The 19,676-nt window shown below is 43.6% G+C and overlaps 1 protein-coding gene across 4 annotated transcripts in view; it reads right to left on the bottom strand.

Annotated features, from left to right (window-relative positions):
• Positions 1-19,676, bottom strand: part of LOC119660802 — a 126,275-nt gene that overhangs the window by 41,321 nt on the left and 65,278 nt on the right. The window contains exon 1 of one of the 4 annotated variants that reach the window (XM_038069633.1): positions 16,509-17,861. The exons of the other annotated variants lie outside the window; for them this stretch is intronic. The gene's annotated coding sequence lies outside the window, so the exon portion shown is untranslated. Of the gene's footprint in view, positions 1-16,508; positions 17,862-19,676 lie in introns of those variants that run through there. 4 annotated transcript variants of the gene reach the window in all.

Genomic DNA, 19,676 nt, shown 5'->3' with positions numbered 1-19,676 from the left:
TATTTGGAAAGTACTAAACGAGAAATTAACGTCTAAATCCTCGAAAAATGATTTTTCAGCTTTTCCCCATTTTCGTCATCAAAAAATCAAAGGCTATAACCTTGCTTTTTTACGTTGATACCCTAAAATTTCAAAATCGAAATTTGGGTTTTTTTTTCATTATTTGGAAAGTACTAAACGAGAAATTAACGTCTAAATCCTCGAAAAATGATTTTTCAGCTTTTCCCCATTTTCGTCATCAAAAAATCAAAGGCTATAACCTTGCTTTTTGACGTTGATACCCTAAAATTTCAAAATCGAAATTTGGGTTTTTTTTTCATTATTTGGAAAGTACTAAACGAGAAATTAACGTCTAAATCCTCGAAAAATGATTTTTCAGCTTTTCCCCATTTTCGTCATCAAAAAATCAAAGGCTATAACCTTGCTTTTTTACGTTGATACCCTAAAATTTCAAAATCGAAATTTGGGTTTTTTTTTCATTATTTGGAAAGTACTAAACGAGAAATTAACGTCTAAATCCTCGAAAAATGATTTTTCAAGCTTTTCCCCATTTTCGTCATCAAAAAATCAAAGGCTATAACCTTGCTTTTTGACGTTGATACCCTAAAATTTCAAAATCGAAATTTGGGTTTTTTTTTCATTATTTGGAAAGTACTAAACGAGAAATTAACGTCTAAATCCTCGAAAAATGATTTTTCAGCTTTTCCCCATTTTCGTCATCAAAAAATCAAAGGCTATAACCTTGCTTTTTGACGTTGATACCCTAAAATTTCAAAATCGAAATTTGGGTTTTTTTTTCATTATTTGGAAAGTACTAAACGAGAAATTAACGTCTAAATCCTCGAAAAATGATTTTTCAGCTTTTCCCCATTTTCGTCATCAAAAAATCAAAGGCTATAACCTTGCTTTTTTACGTTGATACCCTAAAATTTCAAAATCGAAATTTGGGTTTTTTTTTCATTATTTGGAAAGTACTAAACGAGAAATTAACGTCTAAATCCTCGAAAAATGATTTTTCAGCTTTTCCCCATTTTCGTCATCAAAAAATCAAGGCTATAACCTTGCTTTTTTACGTTGATACCCTAAAATTTCAAAATCGAAATTTGGGTTTTTTTTTTCATTATTTGGAAAGTACTAAACGAGAAATTAACGTCTAAATCCTCGAAAAATGATTTCTCAGCTTTTCCCCATTTTCGTCATCATCAAATCACAGCCTATACACTTACCCCCAGACTTTGGACCATCTGGAGGATGGGGGGAACATGTCCGGTTTACCGATATGAGCCGGAAGCAGTACTTGATAATTCTGCTTCCCTTGATGTCCTGGAACTTTCGCACAGTCTGATTCAAACCCTGCAGAAGGACATCATTCTTCATACGTGCTCGATGTTGCGGGGAGTTCTCGACGGATTCTTCCATTAACCTACCACCGGCCACCACCACCAACGCCCCTTTAGTTTTTAAGGAGGTAGGATCGACCGAGCCTAAATGTTTGGCACTTAGTGCTAATATTAGGTAAAATCCGGCATCTGCGGAGATTGTGATAATTCGGAAAATAAAATAAGATAAATAAATATTTAATAAAAAATAGAAAAAATAATTTAATTATTTGGAATAAATTAAAATAAATAAATAATTAAAAAATTAAAGGAAAATAAAAAGAATTAATTCAGGTGGGAATACATAGAAAATAATTATAATCGTTTTGATATCTTTTCAGAAATTTGTTTTTAGTTTGTTGAAAAGTCTCAAATTTCAAGACTAACTGAAAAATGACGTCAATAACCGAGACAAGCACTACAGCTCTCAGGGAATTTCTTTCAGTTTCCCGGATTTAAAGAATGATAATCGAGCTTATAAAAGTGCTTATCATATTATCAATCTCAATATCAAATTATCTTGAGTTGTATTATAAACGCATTAAAAAACCCACAGACTTCCTGATAGAACACTGATGTGACCACTTTCTTACCTTCCTAACTTGGCAGCTAACACCTACATATGACTCATATGTTTATAATATCTTAAGTGATTCAATTGTAAATAGAATATTGTAAATGAAATTGTTTTATCAAGAATACGCAGATATGAGGTACTAAATGACGCATGACACATTCAACTTGACTTCCTTATCAGTATTAACGCACTAAATAAAATCTTCGTGACAATAGACAATTTTTAAAAAAATAAGATAGTCATTAACGATGAACTCAAGTTAAACACAAAATGGTTTTTTTTTTTGCCTTTACAAACCACACTTGGTTAAAGAAAAGAAAACAGAAAATGTTTATTAAATTATGGTTGACAGAAAATCAAGACCCCGCAAGATTTACGATGAAATCTATTCAAGGTTAAAGATATATTGTATGCAGAATGCGGAGAAATTTTAAATAAAACTTTGATAATCAGATGCAAAGATATGAACCACTTTGAATGGAATGGTGGAAAAAAAAATCGTGATTACCAGTTTAGATAAAAAGGTGACCGGTAAAATGAGGGACGAAAAAATCTGCGGTTTTGCACCAGGGCAGATGCAACTCATCAGACGCTGCCTCACCTCTGCCCTAGGAGCAACGAGTTATAAAAGGGAGCGTATAACACGTGCGCGCAGCTTCGTTCACACTGCTCCCAGGGCAGAGGTGAGACAGCGTCTGATGAGTTGACTCTGTCCTGGTACGACAGCGGAACTATCTTCGTCCTTCTTTAAATTTTTGAACTTTGGATGTTAAACCCCCAAAAAGGAGTCCGTGGACCATAAAGAGTGGGAGCGAGTTTCTGTCCATTTGGTCCGGTCCGAGATCAATTGGACCTTTGTTGTGTTATGCGAATTATAAAAGGGACCGTACAACATATGCGAGCCGGTTCGGTCACGCTGCTCCCCGGGCAGAGGTTAGGCAGCATCTGATGAGTTGTCTCTCCGCTCTAGTCGCGCTACTTCCAGGGCAGAGGTGAGGCAGCGTCTGATGAGTTGACTCTGTCCTGGTACGACAGCGGAACCATCTTCGTCCTTCATTTAACTTTGTGAACTTTGGGTGTTAAACTCAAAAAGAGGAGCCCGTGGACTATAAAGAGTGGGAGCGAGTTGCTGTCCATTTGGTCCGGTCCGACATCAAGTGGATACGGACTTAGGACTCCTCAATCGAACTATGGAAGGATTTATGTTGGAAATAATTCGCACCTTTGTTGTGTTATGCGAATTATAAAAGGGACCATACAACACCTACGAGTCATTTTGGTCACGCTGCTCCAAGGGCAAAAGTGAGACAGCATCTGGTGAGTTGCCTCTCCGCTCCGGTCACGCTACTTCCAGGGCAGAGGTGAGACGGCATCTGGTGAGTTACCTCTCCGCTCCGGTCGCGCTGCTTCCAGGGCAGAGGTGAGGCAGCGCCTGATGAGTTGACCCTGTCCTGGTATGGAACTGTAACCGCCTTCGTCCCTCTTCTAATTAATACACATATTATGACCATGAATTTTCGGAAACGCAATATTTTTAATCTTAAAATGCATTTTTATCTAAACTTCCAATCTCTCTTACCATTAGTCTAAAGGTCAATGCCATTTTCTGTTATAAATTAATATTAAAATATTTGACATGTTTTCCATGCTTACACATCTCCACTCATGATACAATTGTGAGCATTAAATTATCCAATAAACACTAAAGATATAAATTCAACTGCAAAATTTTCGGGACATAAAAAAAAAACCCAAACGAATTCTCACTTATGGTACATACAATAAATGGTCCAACAGCAACTTACGCGTGCTTTATCACTTAAATATGCTCTTCATCTTGTTTATTAATGATTCGACACGTAAATTTGAGAGAATGGAAGCGAAAAAAAAGGTCATGAATTTAAATTAGAATCAATCTTTTCATATTCAGTAATGGCATAATTTGTTTAGTTTCTTTGCAAATATATTAGGTGGAAATAAAAGAGGGAGGGGATGTAGTGACATGCAAGAGCTGTTAGAGTGAATCCTTATACTCAAACCACTGAGCTCGAAGTTTTCTCGGAGGCCAGGAGCAGATATGTGGATAAGATTGACCCTTAAATAGGGTCCGGCTCTACCTACCTTCTCCTTCAACTCTAGAGCAGTCAAGGTACTTGGTTCGTTGATAGAACAAGAGGATGTCACCAGCGTAGTCGAGGGGTTTGAAGAAAAACTCATGGTCCATGGGCTCCGATGTATAACTCCGCAGGGGGACTGTCAACACCAGCACTTGGAAAAATGCCCTAAGGAGAAAAGCAGTAGCCTTCAGAGTCCCAGTATTTGATTTCCCTTCATCACAGAATGTCCAGCTTGTAGGGCTGTAACTCTCGCCCAAAATCAAGAGATCGAACATCTTGGCGACCCTCGAGACTGTTACTGAAGATTGAACTCCAAAAAACAAATCGGGTCCTTGCACGGTAGCCGAAGGTCGTAGCCAATAAAGCCACTCTTTTTTGAGATTAAGATAATATTTCCGATAGCCAAGAACAGGTCGGAATATCGGAAGCTGGACGTTTCGGGAATAAAGGTTTTGTGTTCATCTTTTGTGAAAAATTTCCTATGCAGGTTTTTATATTCCACATTTTAAGCCCACACTTCCCTATGTTTCACCGAATATCATAAATAAAATCAATTTTGAAAAGTAATAATCTAGCCCTTTCATTTGACACCCCACATGACCACCTCCTGTGAAAAAAATGTAAAACCCCCTTTCACATGTGTGGGGAGAAACCCCTCAAACACAATTGGTCCAGCCGTTTCCGAATACATCGGGACAGACAGATGTACAGACGGACAGACGGGCAGACGGACAGACGTACAGACGGACGGACGGACAGACGGACAGACGTACAGACGGACAGACGGACAGACGGACAGACGGACAGACGGACAGACGGACAGACGGACAGACGGACAGACGGACAGACGGACAGACGGACAGACGGACAGACGGACAGACGGACAGACGGACAGACGGACAGACGGACAGACGGACAGACGGACAGACGGACAGACGGACAGACGGACAGACGGACAGACGGACAGACGGACAGACGGACAGGCGGACAGACGGACAGACGGACAGACGGACAGACGGACAGACGGACAGACGGACAGGCGGACAGACGGACAGACGGACAGACGGACAGACGGACAGACGGACGGACGGACAGCCGGACAGACGGACAGACCATACCTCTAGGTTGCTTATAACCAGGGTGGTGACCTCAATCATGCTCTATGCGACCCCAGTTTGGAGCGAGGCGTTGCGGATGTCAGTTAACACTAGCAAACTGAATGCAGTCTACAGGAGGACAGCCCTGAGGGTATGCTCTGCCTTCAGGACTGTCTCAGATGATGTAGCATTCGTCATCTCTGGAATGATGCCGATTGACATCTTGGCAGATGAGATGGCGAATATATACCATGCGAAGCCAATCTCTCCCTTATTGCAGACGAAGAAGGCTGAGAGGGAGAGATCCATAAATAGATGGCAAGAGGAGTGGGTACGCTCGGGAAAGGGTCGGTGGACTCACAGGCTCATTCCTGCCATCAAGGAGTGGTTGGAGAGACGACACGGTGAGATTAATTATAATCTCACCCAGTTTCTCACGGGACATGGAAGATATCTCCAATACCTTCACATGTTTAAATTGGAGACTTCACCCGACTGTCGAAATTGCGATGGAGTCCCAGAGGACCCAGAGCATGTATTCTTCCACAGTCCGAGATTTGTGGAAGAAAGGAGGAACCTAGAGGAGACTCTAGGAGAGGGGCTGGTACCAGAAAATCTGGTGCCGAAAATGCTAGCACATCAAGAGAATTGGGATGCGGTCAACTCTATGATCGCATCAATTCAAGATAAATTGCGAAAGGCAGAGGAATGGAGAAAAACGCGGTCACGTGCGCCGCGTATAGAAGAAATGGGATTAAGCTAGAGTGAGCTGACTCCGCCCCGTGTTGTAATACCTTATGGTGGTTCCGCGGGGCAGGGAGGGAGTCGGGGGTGGTTTTAGTGGGTAAAAATCCAACACGCTGGTGTGTCCAGACCAGTGTCTTTTGAAGATTTCCACCTCAAAAAAAAAAAAAAAAAAAAAAAGACGGACAGACTCGCAAGCACCTGAAGCTCGCCATCCAGCGGAGTAAGAGGGAGCGTTTCAAGGAGCTCTGTTCGGAAGCTGACATAAATCCGTGAGGTAGCACCTATAAAATCGTAACAGGACTATTCAGAGGCCGATCGTCTCCGCAGATCACGTGCCCTATGCTCTTGTTGAAAATAATCCAGGGGTTATTTCCCCAGCAAAAGGGGGGTACTGACACCTTCCGGCGCAACCTGAATGTGACGCCGATTCCACCAGTCACCAGGGACGAGCTGCTGGAGATTCGTATGCCGTCCACACCCGGATACCGAATAAGATCCTCAAACTTGCCGTTAAATGTAGACCGGATATGTTCGCGGAGCTGTTCGAAACGTGCATGTCCGAGGGTATCTTTCCAGCATCGTGGAAGCGGCAGAAGCTGGTGCTGCTGCCTGAGATTATCAAACCGCCAGGGGAACCGTCCTCCTATAGACCCATATGTCTTCTAGACACTATGGGGACCATGTTGGAGCGGGTTATTTATAATAGACTACTCTCAGTCGTCGAGAGCCAAGGGGGCCTTTCAGATGAGCAGTATGGGTTCCGTAAAGCCAGATCAACCATTGATGCCATCAAAATGATTACTGGCTTGGCCGAAAATGCAGCTCACGGAAGGGGTTGTACCAGAAAATATTGTGTAGTGGTCACGCTAGATATGAGGAATGCATTCAACTTGGCCAATTGGAACCTTATACGAAAGTCTCTGGCGACAATTGGTGTTTCCACCTACCTCGCCGCTATTATAGATAGCTACTTGCATGAGCGAACACTGTGGTATAATACCGATGATGAACCCAAGGAGTACGTTGTCTCCACGGGTGTCCCACAGGGCTCCGTACTGGGTCCACTACTGTGGAATATCATATATAATGATGTGCTTAACCTTCTGTTTCCGGAGGAGGCGGTGGTGGGTTATGCCGATGATATAGCACTGGTTGTGGTCGCAAAGCATCTCGAGGATGCTGAGTTGTACTTAAGCGAGGCAACCAGTGTTGTTAAGGCTTGGTTGGGGAGTGCTGGACTGGCACTCGCGGAGTGGAGGAAAAGACGGAAGAGATCCTCATCACTAAGTGCCGCAAAAAAAATTACGCCTGCATTAGAATCGGGAATTGTATCATCACTTCTAAGCCGGCCATCAAATACCTGGGGGTAATGATAGACGGAAAACTCAATTTTAAGCATCACATAGAGCATACTTTTAAAAGAACATCCACTACGAGTATGGCTCTCGCAAGGATGATGCCGAACGTAGGAGGACCGCGGCATACTTGCAGGCTGATGACTTCTATCTTGCTGTATGCAGTCCCAGTTTGGTGAAACTCGCTGCAGGTTTTAGGCAATGCATATAAACTGAGTACAGTTTACAGAAGAACAGCCTTAAAGGTGTGTTCTGGCTTCAGGACCGTCTCAGACGATGCAGCGTTCATCATCTCGGGAATGATGCCGATTGACATCCTGGCAACCGAAATGATGAACATTTATAACACCAGGTCCATCTCTCCCTTATCGCAGGTGAAAAAAGCCGAAAGAGAGAGAGATCCATAAGCAGATGGCAACCGCGATGGGACCAGTCAGAAAAGGGTCGTTGGACCTACAGGTTGATCTCTTCCATCAGGGAGTGGCTGGAGAGGAAGCATGGGGAGATCAATTATAATTTCATCCAGTTTACCACCGGCCATGTAGGATACCGTCAATACCTGTCCAGGTTTAAATTAAACACCTCACCTAATTGTCCAAACTGCGATGGGGTTTCAGAGGACCCAGCGCACGTATTTTTCCAATGTCCTAGGTTCGTGGAAGAAAGAAGGAACCTAGAGGAAACTCAGACAGATAGACAAACAGACAGACGGACAGATAGACAGACAGACAGACGGACAGACATTGAACCGATTTTAATAAGGTTTTGTTTTGCAAAAAAAAACCTTAAAAATAGGAGAAGTTGCTGGAAGGAATTGGGAGGCTAGGATGATTAGGCCAATGTAGCATGGGGAGGTTAAAATCTCCGCAAAGGAACAAAGGGGGGGGGGGAAGGGAATCTGACGGTAAGAAGTTCAGACAAACTGTCAAACGATTCTTCATACAAGTGAGAAGGGCAAGTACAGGGAGAAGATGCAATGAACGGAAGGAAGTTGGGCGGGAAGACACGATGAGCAACACAGTCAAAAGGAAAGCCAGAGAAGGATAAAACGAGTTCGGCGGTGAGTGTACCTTTTATTGTAATTAGGACCCCACCGCCGGTGGACTTACGAGGTGCATCCCCGTCCTTGTCATAGCGAAAAGTGGAGTATCCTTCAGGGAGCTCGGAGTTTAATATGGCCTCGTCCAGCCAGCTTTCGGAGATACAGATGGCATAGTGTTGTTGAGCCAGCGCGGATAAATTGAAGGCCCCGAAGCTGGTTCGTAAACCTCTAACATGGATCCAGTTATATTGCTCACATATTGGTCGCGCCATTGGGGCTAGCGGGAATTCACTCGCCAAGATTGGTCTGAACATCGAAGTTGATGGTAAGCAACCAAAAGGCCGGTCGAAACAACGGTGGCTGGTGATGATCCAGATTAGGCATTCGATAAGACCAAATGGTGAAGTCGATCACGATGACCCGACCCCTCTTGTGAACGGACCAGGGGTGCTTCTTTGGCCCTTGATGGAGGCGGGTCAACGGTTCCTGTCCGGGACTTCTAATTTCAGTATTTCAGGGAGTTCCTTGAACGAAACATGGCTTGACGTGGTAAATAATCGATTTGAGAATTCGTTTTGAGAATGATGGAGTCCTAAGTCCGCATCAACTTAATACTGGACCGGACCAAATGGGGAGCAACTTACTCCCTTTTTCCTGGTCCACGGACCCCTCGCTTAGGGCTTGCACCCAAACTTTGGTGGTAAATAATTTTTATAAAATTTGAAATCAATTTGCCCTTCCGCAAACCATTTGAAGAAAATAATGAACATCTATGCAAACGTATCTCGTTAAATAGGAATTGTATCTTATTATCGTTTATCCGAGTGGTCTGCATGCTATGCTATTCTATCTTGTAACTACTGACCGACACCTAGAGGAAGAAACGGCTCATAATACATGCTAAAACCGTGGAGAGACGTAAAAAACAGAGAACTCATCAGGAGGTTACGAAGAGTTGTTCAGAAAAAAAAAGACCTGAAAAGCAAAACCCGCAATACAGTGCGGGGACAGGTATGGTCTCAATGCACGCACCACACTCTCACCTTTGTATGCATTAACCGATTGTACATAAATAAAGACCGCTGTTGTTTCAATCAGATGTTGGTATCTTATTCCATATATTTCGAGCCTTCGTTTCAAGATACTTAGCACATAAGCACAGTTTGAAGAGAGTCATACAGCGAAAAACACACGGAGTAAGCTAAATTCATACTACATATGTACATGTATATTATGTATGTCCCTGTATTTTAGTACGGAGGTACTTGGTAAAGAAAACTTGTTCGACAAGGTTGGAACTCAGGTGAGGCAGTAGGCTGATCTGTACGACGACAGTGACAAGGGAGAAGAGACGGTAAAAACAGTAGTCGCAATCCTAAGAAATGCTAAAGACAACAAGCAACGAACTGGCTGCAAATGGCAACCAGTGGTAGTAGCTCCACTATCCGATGCTATGGTTTACGGACATATATATGTAGGGATGAGTAACTATCTTGGGATGCCTACAGTGGTTTTGGCAATTAGACAGTTGATATGGTCGATCAACGACTTTTTTTTGAAATTCGGTGGTAAAAATGTCTCTCTTCAGCCCTGGTTGATAGATATCCGATAAACGGCATTCAGACGGTACAATTTATTGATTTTCACCATGTTTGGAGTTTGACCCCGGAAGCAATCAGCTTCTGGCTGGATTCCCTTATTTTTCCATAGTACAACGCAATGTGTCCCCAAAGAAAAAAGTCTCGAAATTCCCTCGATTATCCTACGAACAACGCTGAAAGAAGGGCTCACAAAATGAGGAAAAAACAGCACCCTATCCTATTCCACCCCATTGAAAATGACTCACATATATTTTACCAAATATCCGAGTTGAAAATTGCATTCTTATGTTATATAGTACACCAACAAATGGTTTAACAACGAGCCCGTCAGAGAAATTCTTGTGACGTACCATACTCACCCTCACAGAGCCCTCATTCAAATGGAACCAAATGAAGGGAAGAAAATCCTATTCCGTACAATATATGTTTGCACCCAAGCACGACGAGTATAATTTTGAAGGGTCTAATGGCAAATCTCAATACCACAACCATTCTTTGATCTTTGGAAGTATACGACTCCTGTTGGCATCATCTGTACAAAATTATAGGGACACCATCCATGCATCCACCACCAAGGAAGAGGGAAAATTAATGACCAACAAGGGAGTAGGACGATTGGATGGAACAAGCAATGGCTGGAAACTATAATCATTTTATTGCACTTCCATATGGAGTTATTAGGAAGGGGAGGTCCTTGGGTAAAGAGGGTTTTGTTTTTTTCGCTTCGATACTACCCCTTCCAGTGGGACCTTTGTTTTTCCACGCAAATTCTAGACTGCCGCGCTCTAATCTACATATTGTTGTCCTGTAAATGAGACATAGCGCGTTAGCCACACAAACATACTATCCTTGTCGATATCCAGAAGTGTGTTCTGGATCCTTTCAAGGCCCCCGAGAGCTCCTATACACCCCCTCCACTAGTTCTTCTATTATATATGTCCGGTTTTGTCCGGCTTATTTTTTAGTGAGCAAAAAGAAAACTAAAAAGTAAAACCCTAAATTGTTCTTTAAAGCGGTCATGGAAAGCTGGAAAATTCGACGAAATAAGGGCGAATCCTCTACCGGGCTCGATAAAATAAATTGAGAAAACGATGGAGAACCCAGCAGCGCTCAGGACAACTAATCCGTCTCTTCCTCGAATCAGATGTTTAGCGAAAGTACACAAACCAGCTAATGAGATCATATCGACGACAAATCTTCCAACACAAAAGATATATATATATATGAATGCCATTCACCCCCTGGTGGGATATACGAGGGGGTGGGACGATTTTGCACACGAGAAGGGTTGCAGCCAGATTGGTCCTGCGTTTTCTCACAGACGAGCAAAGAGAGCGTCGACTTCAGGCATGCTTTGAGCTTCCAAATCAGCTCGAAGCGAACCCTGATTTTTTTTCCAAGGTGATTACTGGTGATGAGCAATGGATACAACCCCGAAACAAATCAGCAATCAAGCCAGTGGAAGACAGCTGCCTCCTTCGTCCCAAAAAAGCTCGCCAAGTAAAGTCAAACATCAAGACAATGCTCATTTCTTTCTTCGATTCCAGAGGTGTTGTGCACGCGGAGTTCGTTCCCCCGGGTCAAACTGTCAACCAGAAATTCCTCTTGGAGGTTTTGAAAAGACTGAGGGAGAGTATCCGGAAGAAAAGGGCAGATCTTTGGCGCACAGGTGACTGGTTCAGGACAGTGGCAGACAGCTGGCTCTCCTCGTTCCAAAAAAGCTCGCCAAGTGAAGTCAAACATCAAGACAAGCCCACACCACCCTTTCCCTGAAGCAATTTTTGACCAAAAACGTCATGACATCGACTGACACCCCATACTCACCGGATCTAGCCCCCCCTGTGACTTCGTTTTGTTCCCCAGACTCAAAAGGAATATGAAAGCAAAGCGTTTTGTCACTGTGGAGGAGGTGAAACAAAAATCGCTGGAATGCTTGAAGGACATCCAGATGAGTGAATTTGAAAAATGTTTTGAACAATGGAAGAATCGTTTGGAGAATTGCGTTGTAGTTAAAGGTGAATACCTTGAAGGTGATCAAAATTTGGTGTAAAAATATTGAGAAATAAAGAAGTTATGACGAAATTCCCGGTTTTTTTTGGATCCCCCTCGTAGTGTGTCAACCGCACCTACACGTCATTACTCGCGGTTACCAGAAATGCGCTTCAGCTCCCCCCCCACACAACTTCCCGAGGCGCTCTCACTCGCCCTCTACTCTTCTGCGCCAGGTGCCCTAGGAGCGACCCAGTCGTCGGCCATCTTAGGAGAGTGGATTCCACTGCATGGCGTAGCCTCCCTCTCGGACACCCCCTTGTCGTAGTGGGGGAGCTTGTGCTAGTTTACTACCATACTAAGGTTGTCCAACAGCACATGAAGGTGGAAACAAAGGATTGCAGCTCTCCAAGCAATAAGAAGTCACAGACTTCGAATCCACCCGCGGCTTTGAGAAATCAGGTCATGGTTGAGGCACCGATCTTGGAAGCCTTACCTAATCCATGTTCCCCCATGCAGAAATCTGTGGAAGACAGGCTCTCTACGTCAGTGGAAAACCCGCACCCAGTGTCTACGGCGTTGTCAGCCAAAAAGGATAGTACAGCAACTCCCTTAATGAGAGGAATTGAAAACCTGACTACGGTCGCCCTCTCGATGACACTGCTGCCCAACTCTTCTAAAATACGAGAGACGAAGGCTCAGCGGAAGCCGCAAAGAAGGAGGGACTACAGGCTTGCCTGTCAGAACCTTCCCCTCCGCATGTACCCAGAAAACCGGAAGAAAGGGAAGCTGGTAATGTGGACGAAACTGGTCTAACGCCGGTATGTGAAAACAGATCTATGCAGCCCGGATACCGGGAACCTAGGAAGACTTCCAGCCGACGACAACGAAAGGCAGTGCGAAAAAAGGCGAAGTTTCTTGTATTGGATCAGTTAAGGGGACTAGAATCTTCTTCGATAAAAGATCCCCGAGACCGAAGGCCTGCGTTCCGATGTCAAAATTATTAGAGGCAGCCATGCTGAGATAATTTTGTTTCCAGGACCTTGCCTCCAGGCACACAGATTTTGGAAATTACCACCAGGACAGGACTCATTGTCCTTAATATTGGTAGCACTTCGACTTTCCGACGCTTTAGTTGCGAGGGTACTATCCCTGAGGTAACTTCTGATACGGAGTCATTAGTATCAGTGGCACAACGATGTAAGGTGCAGGAACATTCCACGGCCAGCGATCATCAGTAGATTTTCTTCGAAGTGACCAACGGCTCTTCCCAATGTTATGCCCTCCGGAAGACACCTACCGGGTGAAACATCGGGAGAATCAACGTGGCGAAATTTGTCGAAGCTCTCTCAACAGGGGTAAATCAAGGACAAGACCCAGGCGAAGACAGAGGAACTGCAACTGAATCGCTAGTTCATTCAACAATGAGCCTCATTACCGTAGCTTGTAATACATCGGCTCCCGACAAAAACCAACGACGTCCCGGAAATGATCCTGGTTGACGGCTGAAATTGCAAGCCTACAAAGGAATTGCCTTAGATTTCGGCGGATTGTTCAGCGGGCAAGATGTCAAGACGAGGTCACGGTGAGAAACACAGAATGTAAGAGTAGGAAAAAGGAACTCGGCTACCAATTCAACAGGCGGAAGGCACGCTGCTGGCAGAAGCTTATCAACGACGTAAACAGACAGCCATGGGGCATCGGGTATAAGCTGGTTTCCAAAAAAACTCGGTGCCCATTGGTTGCCCTGTTCTATGCAAGCAACGACGATTAAAAAATCGTGCAGGGCTTTTTTCCTCGATGAAGGAGTGAGTACTGAGGAATGCCCACTCTTTACTGGAGTACCGTCTCGTGATAGTGGGAATTATTCTGATCCCTCTCCATGGTGCCGAGCGGAGGCTTATATATCCCAGGAAAGGCGATGGAAGTCCGGAAGCTGTCGCTTGTGAAGAGAGAGCCCGTACACTTTCGCTGCATGGCAGCAATCTTGGGAAACACAATCGAGGGGTAGATGTACCGCGCATCTTGTAAAAGACGTTCGCTCGTGGTTCAATCGAAAATACGGCATGGTTGACTATCAGCTAACCCAGTTGCTCAGTGAAGATGGGTATCTGCAACCTTTCCTGCACATAATCGGGAAATCACGGTCGCCTGACTGTATTTATTGCAAGGACGTGATGGATGATGCCTGCCACATCTTTTCCTGCTACAGAAGGTAGGAGGGCCATCACCTTTCGATAGAAGGGTGTCTTTGCTCCCCGGATACCATAATTGGGGCCATGCTGCAGAGTGAAGACACGTGGAGTCGAGTGGCATCTTACATTCAAGGCATTTTTAAGAAGAGAAGGTGGGATATGGATAGGAGAGATGCCAGGGTAGCTGAGGCTCCCTAAATTCACGGGGTTTTGCTTTATACTGATCCTCTACTGATCTGTGACATACATTTCCTGGTCTATTCAGTCGTTGGCTATCTTAGGATAATGGGACAGATTCCACTACAATTGTTCAAAGAAGGCAGAGGACGCGTTGAGAACGATGAGGTCTTGGTCGTCCTTCCACGTCTACCGATGAAAGCCACGTCAATCAGATCAAGGATTCAGTGCACCAAAATCGCCACTTGTCAATTAGAGACCTTGGTGACACCACCAACGGATCAATCGATTTTAAAGGACCAATTAGGGCTCAGACGCGTCTCATGCCATTTGGTACCGAAAAAACTAAATTTGTTCGAAAATGGTAGTCGTGTTAGTCTCTGCGAAACCATGATTTCTGATGATCTCTGACTATCAGAGCGCCATCAAATGCACTATTACAGGAGATGTGGCATGGATTTATGCATACGACCCTGAAACCCTGAACCAATCAAGTGAATATCGTGCTAAAGAGGAGCTGGGATCGAAAAAACCATGCCAAAGGAGTCAAACATTAAGGTCATGTTAACAGTTTTTTTCGATTATCGTAGTATGGTGCATTCCGAATTACTTCCGGGGGCCAACCTGTTATAAGGAATATTATTTGAACGTTATGCGTTATTTGCGTCAAGCAATTCGCCAAAAGAGGCCGGAATTATGGGCTGACAACTCTTGGTTTCTTCACCACGTGACCTTTTCCTTAAAAGTTCAATGTATATCGTACCGCAACCACCCTATTCGCCTGATTTCCGTCTGACTTCTGGCTGCTCCCCAAACTAAAATTGTCACTTCGTGGACATCGTTTTGACGCTACTGAGGAGATTGGAACCGCAACGAAGAAGGCCCTAAAGGCGATTCAGGAAATCGATTTTAACAACTGTTTCGAGACTGGAAACAAAACGTTGGCATAAAAGCATTGCATCCGGAGGGGATTACTTTGAAGGTGACGAAATAAGTTTGGAAGGATAAGTAAACCGTTTTTATTGTATTTAAAAAGTTTTACTGCTTTTGGATCACAGTAGCACGTCTACTGGTACCAGGCCCGTATACAAGCCTTTCGTTCGAGATTGAGTCGAACTAAAGTTCCTCAATGACACGGGGAGACAGGAATTAAGGAGCACTTAACATCTGCGAGCCGCTTCGGTCACGCTGCTCCCAGGGCAGAGGTGAGGCAGCGTCTGCCCTGGTGAGAAACCGTAAAGCCGTCCTCGCCGAATACCTTCTATACTTAGCAGATGCTCCTTAAAAAATTATGACAAAACCAAGGATTTCATATATAGTAGGCTACTAGCGACTGGGGCTCAACATTACAAAGATTATTCTATTTAGGTTAAGTAAAAAATGTTCGATCAATTGTATAAAGGAGCACTTAACATCTGCGAACCTCTTCGGTCACGCTCCTTCCAGGACAGAGGTGAGGCAGCGTCTGACGATTCGCCTCTGCCCTGGTAAGAAACCGTAAAGTCGTCCTCGCCTAATATTTTTAAAGTTTGGACGCTAAGCCCTAAACGAAGGGTCCGTGGCCCAAAAAAAAGAGGGAGTAAGTTCCTCCCCATATGGTCCGGTCCGATATCAATTGGATGTGGACTTAGGACCCCGCAATCCTTAAAAAAATATATTTAGAAGGTAGGGTTTTCAGGGATTCCCATTTGAGCAATTGGCGCCCAATGTGGGGTCAGAATCCAAGACCCCCACGTTGGGCGCCAATTATAATAAGTATTGACAGCAGTCCAAGTTTAGAGTTTTTGAACTAATACACGTTGAAATATGAGTGGAAGCTGATTCCTTAATCACTACCAAAGTCGACTTGAGTAAAAACCTTCTCCGAAATAGCTATCGAGTATCCAATCTTACGCTCCCTATCGAGCGCCTAACCTTCCAATCACTCCTACCAAATTTTCTGGAGCAAATAAAAGCTGACTCTTAGTATATTAAAACGACTTCAGGATGACTTCAATGGGCATTAACCTCTTTTGCGGATAGCCTGCAGGGTTCTATGCCCTAAATTTTCAACAATAGAAAAGCCGGTCGGCATTTGAATGCCATCTCCAAGTGAAAGAAACTAGCCTTCAACAAAAAGAGACCAAATCAAGACGGTGTTCCACATTACTACATTTATTTTTACCGGTTCTGTTTTATATCCGGCGGATACTCTCATATAGTTAGATATAAGTATAGTATATAGATTCAGACCTGTACTGTAAGTATGTTAAATCGTGTCTCTAAGATCCACCGGACGATGATGATGATGATAGTCAATTGTTGTAACGTTTTTTTTATCTCTTTACAAAGAGGTGGATGATAGTCCACTATTGCCAGAAGATGAATAATTAGGTCCCACGCTGAGGTGTTTAGGAACAGTCGTTTTGGGCTAAGAGTCGACAGCACACTTACATATGTTCACATGCTTAGATTATCAGACCAATAGGGAAAACTAGAGCACCATGTTTTATAACACTTGACCATTGAATCTGGTATCTTAAAAGGATGCATTTGTGAACACTTCACTATTTCCAGGCGATCCTTGGCACGAATGCACTATTCACACTTCCACGCATACACGCACTTTAGAGCCCAGAAAGCGCCTGGAATAGTGCTTCCAGACTACTTGTTAACCTGGCCAATGAACTCGAATCCGAGATGGGTACCGAACGCGCGAATTACCAATCTACTGATTTTAATCCTTGCTCTGTTTTCAAAGACTCCGGATCTGAGAAAAGATACTTTGGACTGCACTCACGTTCAGATGCTAGTGACCTCGTTATTCAGGCTATCCGTCGTAATCATTAAACATGTCCTTTTCTATCGTCATCGTTCTAAAGTGCATCCTTTTCAATAGTCCATGCACACTACCGGCATACTGTACATAGCACTGCATGTAAACAGGACAGTCAAACTGAGGAGTGTCCTGGACGAGTTTGAGTTCGTAGTGAATCAGAGTTTGCGCAATATATCCTTGCCAGCGAAAGGTGGTATACATTGGCTGTCATCGCAAGATATACGACCGTTCTACAGAAAGATATTCCGAACAAAAACAAACAGATACAAGTAAAGCGACGCGGATATGGTTTGAAAATCGCCTCCGGCCGACTTTCAGACTGTAATTGACGAAAACTTACCGCACTATACAGCCCATGAAATATTACATACTATGTAGCTGCGTTAGTGGACTGACTGAATGGTAGAACTAGAGTACGAAATCTGATTGGGCGTGTGTAGAGATACCTTTCAATCGCGACGGTATCGACGAAACCTAGACTAGTTACAAAGATATTTCAGGACGATTGGCGTTTCAGTTAGACAAATTAGGCATATATTTCAGGATACCCCAAACCTATTCATCAATTCAAGCGCGCGCGAATTCAATTCAAACAGACAGACAAAAGCGACAAAGACGATAGCTTACATACCGACGTAAATATTCATAATAAATTGATAGAGTGAAAACGCTCTAAAAACCAGCACAATCATCAACCGGGCTGTTCACATTTTGTACTAAAATATAAACGCCATGGAACGGGCAAATTGTAGACACTCTACGTTGTGAGTATCTTAAGTCCCCTATCTGCTGCTTGACAAGCAACGCTCAAATTGTATATCTTGTAAATAGCTCAAAAGCAAGAGATACAAAACACACACGACTCTACGTAGCGCATGAGTGCAACTCGCCAGTATAGTAATGGATAACTCAAAATCTAGAGAAAATACAACAATAACAATAACAAGACGTAACCCTCCATGAGTTGATTTTCTTTAGAGGAGTGCTGGGAAAAATTCAAACACGTCCGTAGCACACAGCAATCGAATTTCCTCTCCTCTCCTTAAATATTTAAAAAAAATACAAATTTTTACTTTTAACATCTCAAAACTAAATAAAAAAAAATATATTTAAAATAAAAAAAGTCTGGAAATCGTGATACTGACAATCAGACACATGAATTTGCACAGAAGCGACAACTTTAACCTATTATAACTGTGTTAGTAATAGTGCGATTTCCACCAAAACTTGGCAGGATCATGCCCTATATTATAACCTACTTTGCTGCAAAATTTTCTGGTTTGGAAGTTTCTGAGAATAGGTCCGTGAAAGAAGTGATCACTTTCGACCCCCCGCACTCCCCACCTTTCCAACAAATGTCAAAACTAAAACCATCTTCGGAAAGTACTAACGGAGACCTTTCATTTGATACCCAACATGACTACATTTGATGAAAAAAATGTACACCCCCTTTTGCATGTTTTGGGACCCTCCTTAAATTCGACGTAGTCAAATGATGTAACTCAGTGTATCCGTGAGCGTTCATAGTTCCCAAATTTCGGCCAAATTACATGTCAATCGCTACAACCGTTCCCGAGGAAAATGCAGGTGACAGACAGACAGGAGTTGCTAGATCTGCCATCAGTCACGACCCCAGTTGGCCGATAGGGGCATACCTATTGTAATTTGGTAGTTTCTGAAAATGGGTCCGTGAAAGAAATGATCAATTTCGACCACCCGCACCCCCCACTCTTCCAACAAATGTCAAAACTAAGACCATCTTCGGAAAGTACTAACAGAGACCTTTCATTTGATACCCAACATGACTATATTTGATGAAAAAAATATACGCCTCCTTTTTGAATGGATGGGGATTCCCCTTTAATTCGACGTAGAATGATGTGGCTGTGTGCGTGAGTGCTCACAGTTCCCACCTTTTCACCAAATTTCGTGTCAATCGCTGCAGTCCTTTCCGAGAAAAATGAAAATGCATGCGACAGACAAACGAACAGGCAGAACGTGAGGAGTTGATAGATCTCCCATCAGGTGCGATCCCAGTTGGCAGATAGGAGTATACCTATTGATGTGTAAATACGCATGCACTTCTTCTTCTTCATCTCTGATGTGTGGACCAAAATGACTATGGGAAGGATACCCAGAACATAAAACCACCAACCTAGATACCGGAGACTCTTGGGAGTGAGCAAGTGGGCTCCCGATAGTCGATATCCGTCGATCGCAGTGCCTCAGTGATGGACAACTTGCCCAAAGTGACATATAATGATACAAGTGATTTGGAGAAGGAGGTGTTTAAGCGTAGTTCCACCTTCCCGAGAACACCGGTAACAAGACCAAAAGTAGATGAACTGGAGGCAGGTCATTGGGCGACGAAAACCGTGATAACACGCACCGTACATTTTCTAGATGCGCGACATCAGGAGGTACTTCAGGACCAAGAAAGAGACCCATTCAAAAGAAGACTGCCAAATATGAGATCTCCACCAATGTCAAAGACGGTAACGGATAAGGTACAGGTAAAACCAATAAACCTCAAAAGTGAAGGAGCATATGAAAGGAGTGACCCCTTCGGGGCTCATAGACAC

Source organism: Hermetia illucens, chromosome 7, assembly GCF_905115235.1.
Source record: "Hermetia illucens chromosome 7, iHerIll2.2.curated.20191125, whole genome shotgun sequence".
Taxonomy (NCBI): domain Eukaryota; kingdom Metazoa; phylum Arthropoda; class Insecta; order Diptera; family Stratiomyidae; genus Hermetia; species Hermetia illucens.
The sequence above is the reverse complement of the archived record's forward strand: the minus strand, read 5'-3'. Positions and strand labels throughout refer to the sequence as shown.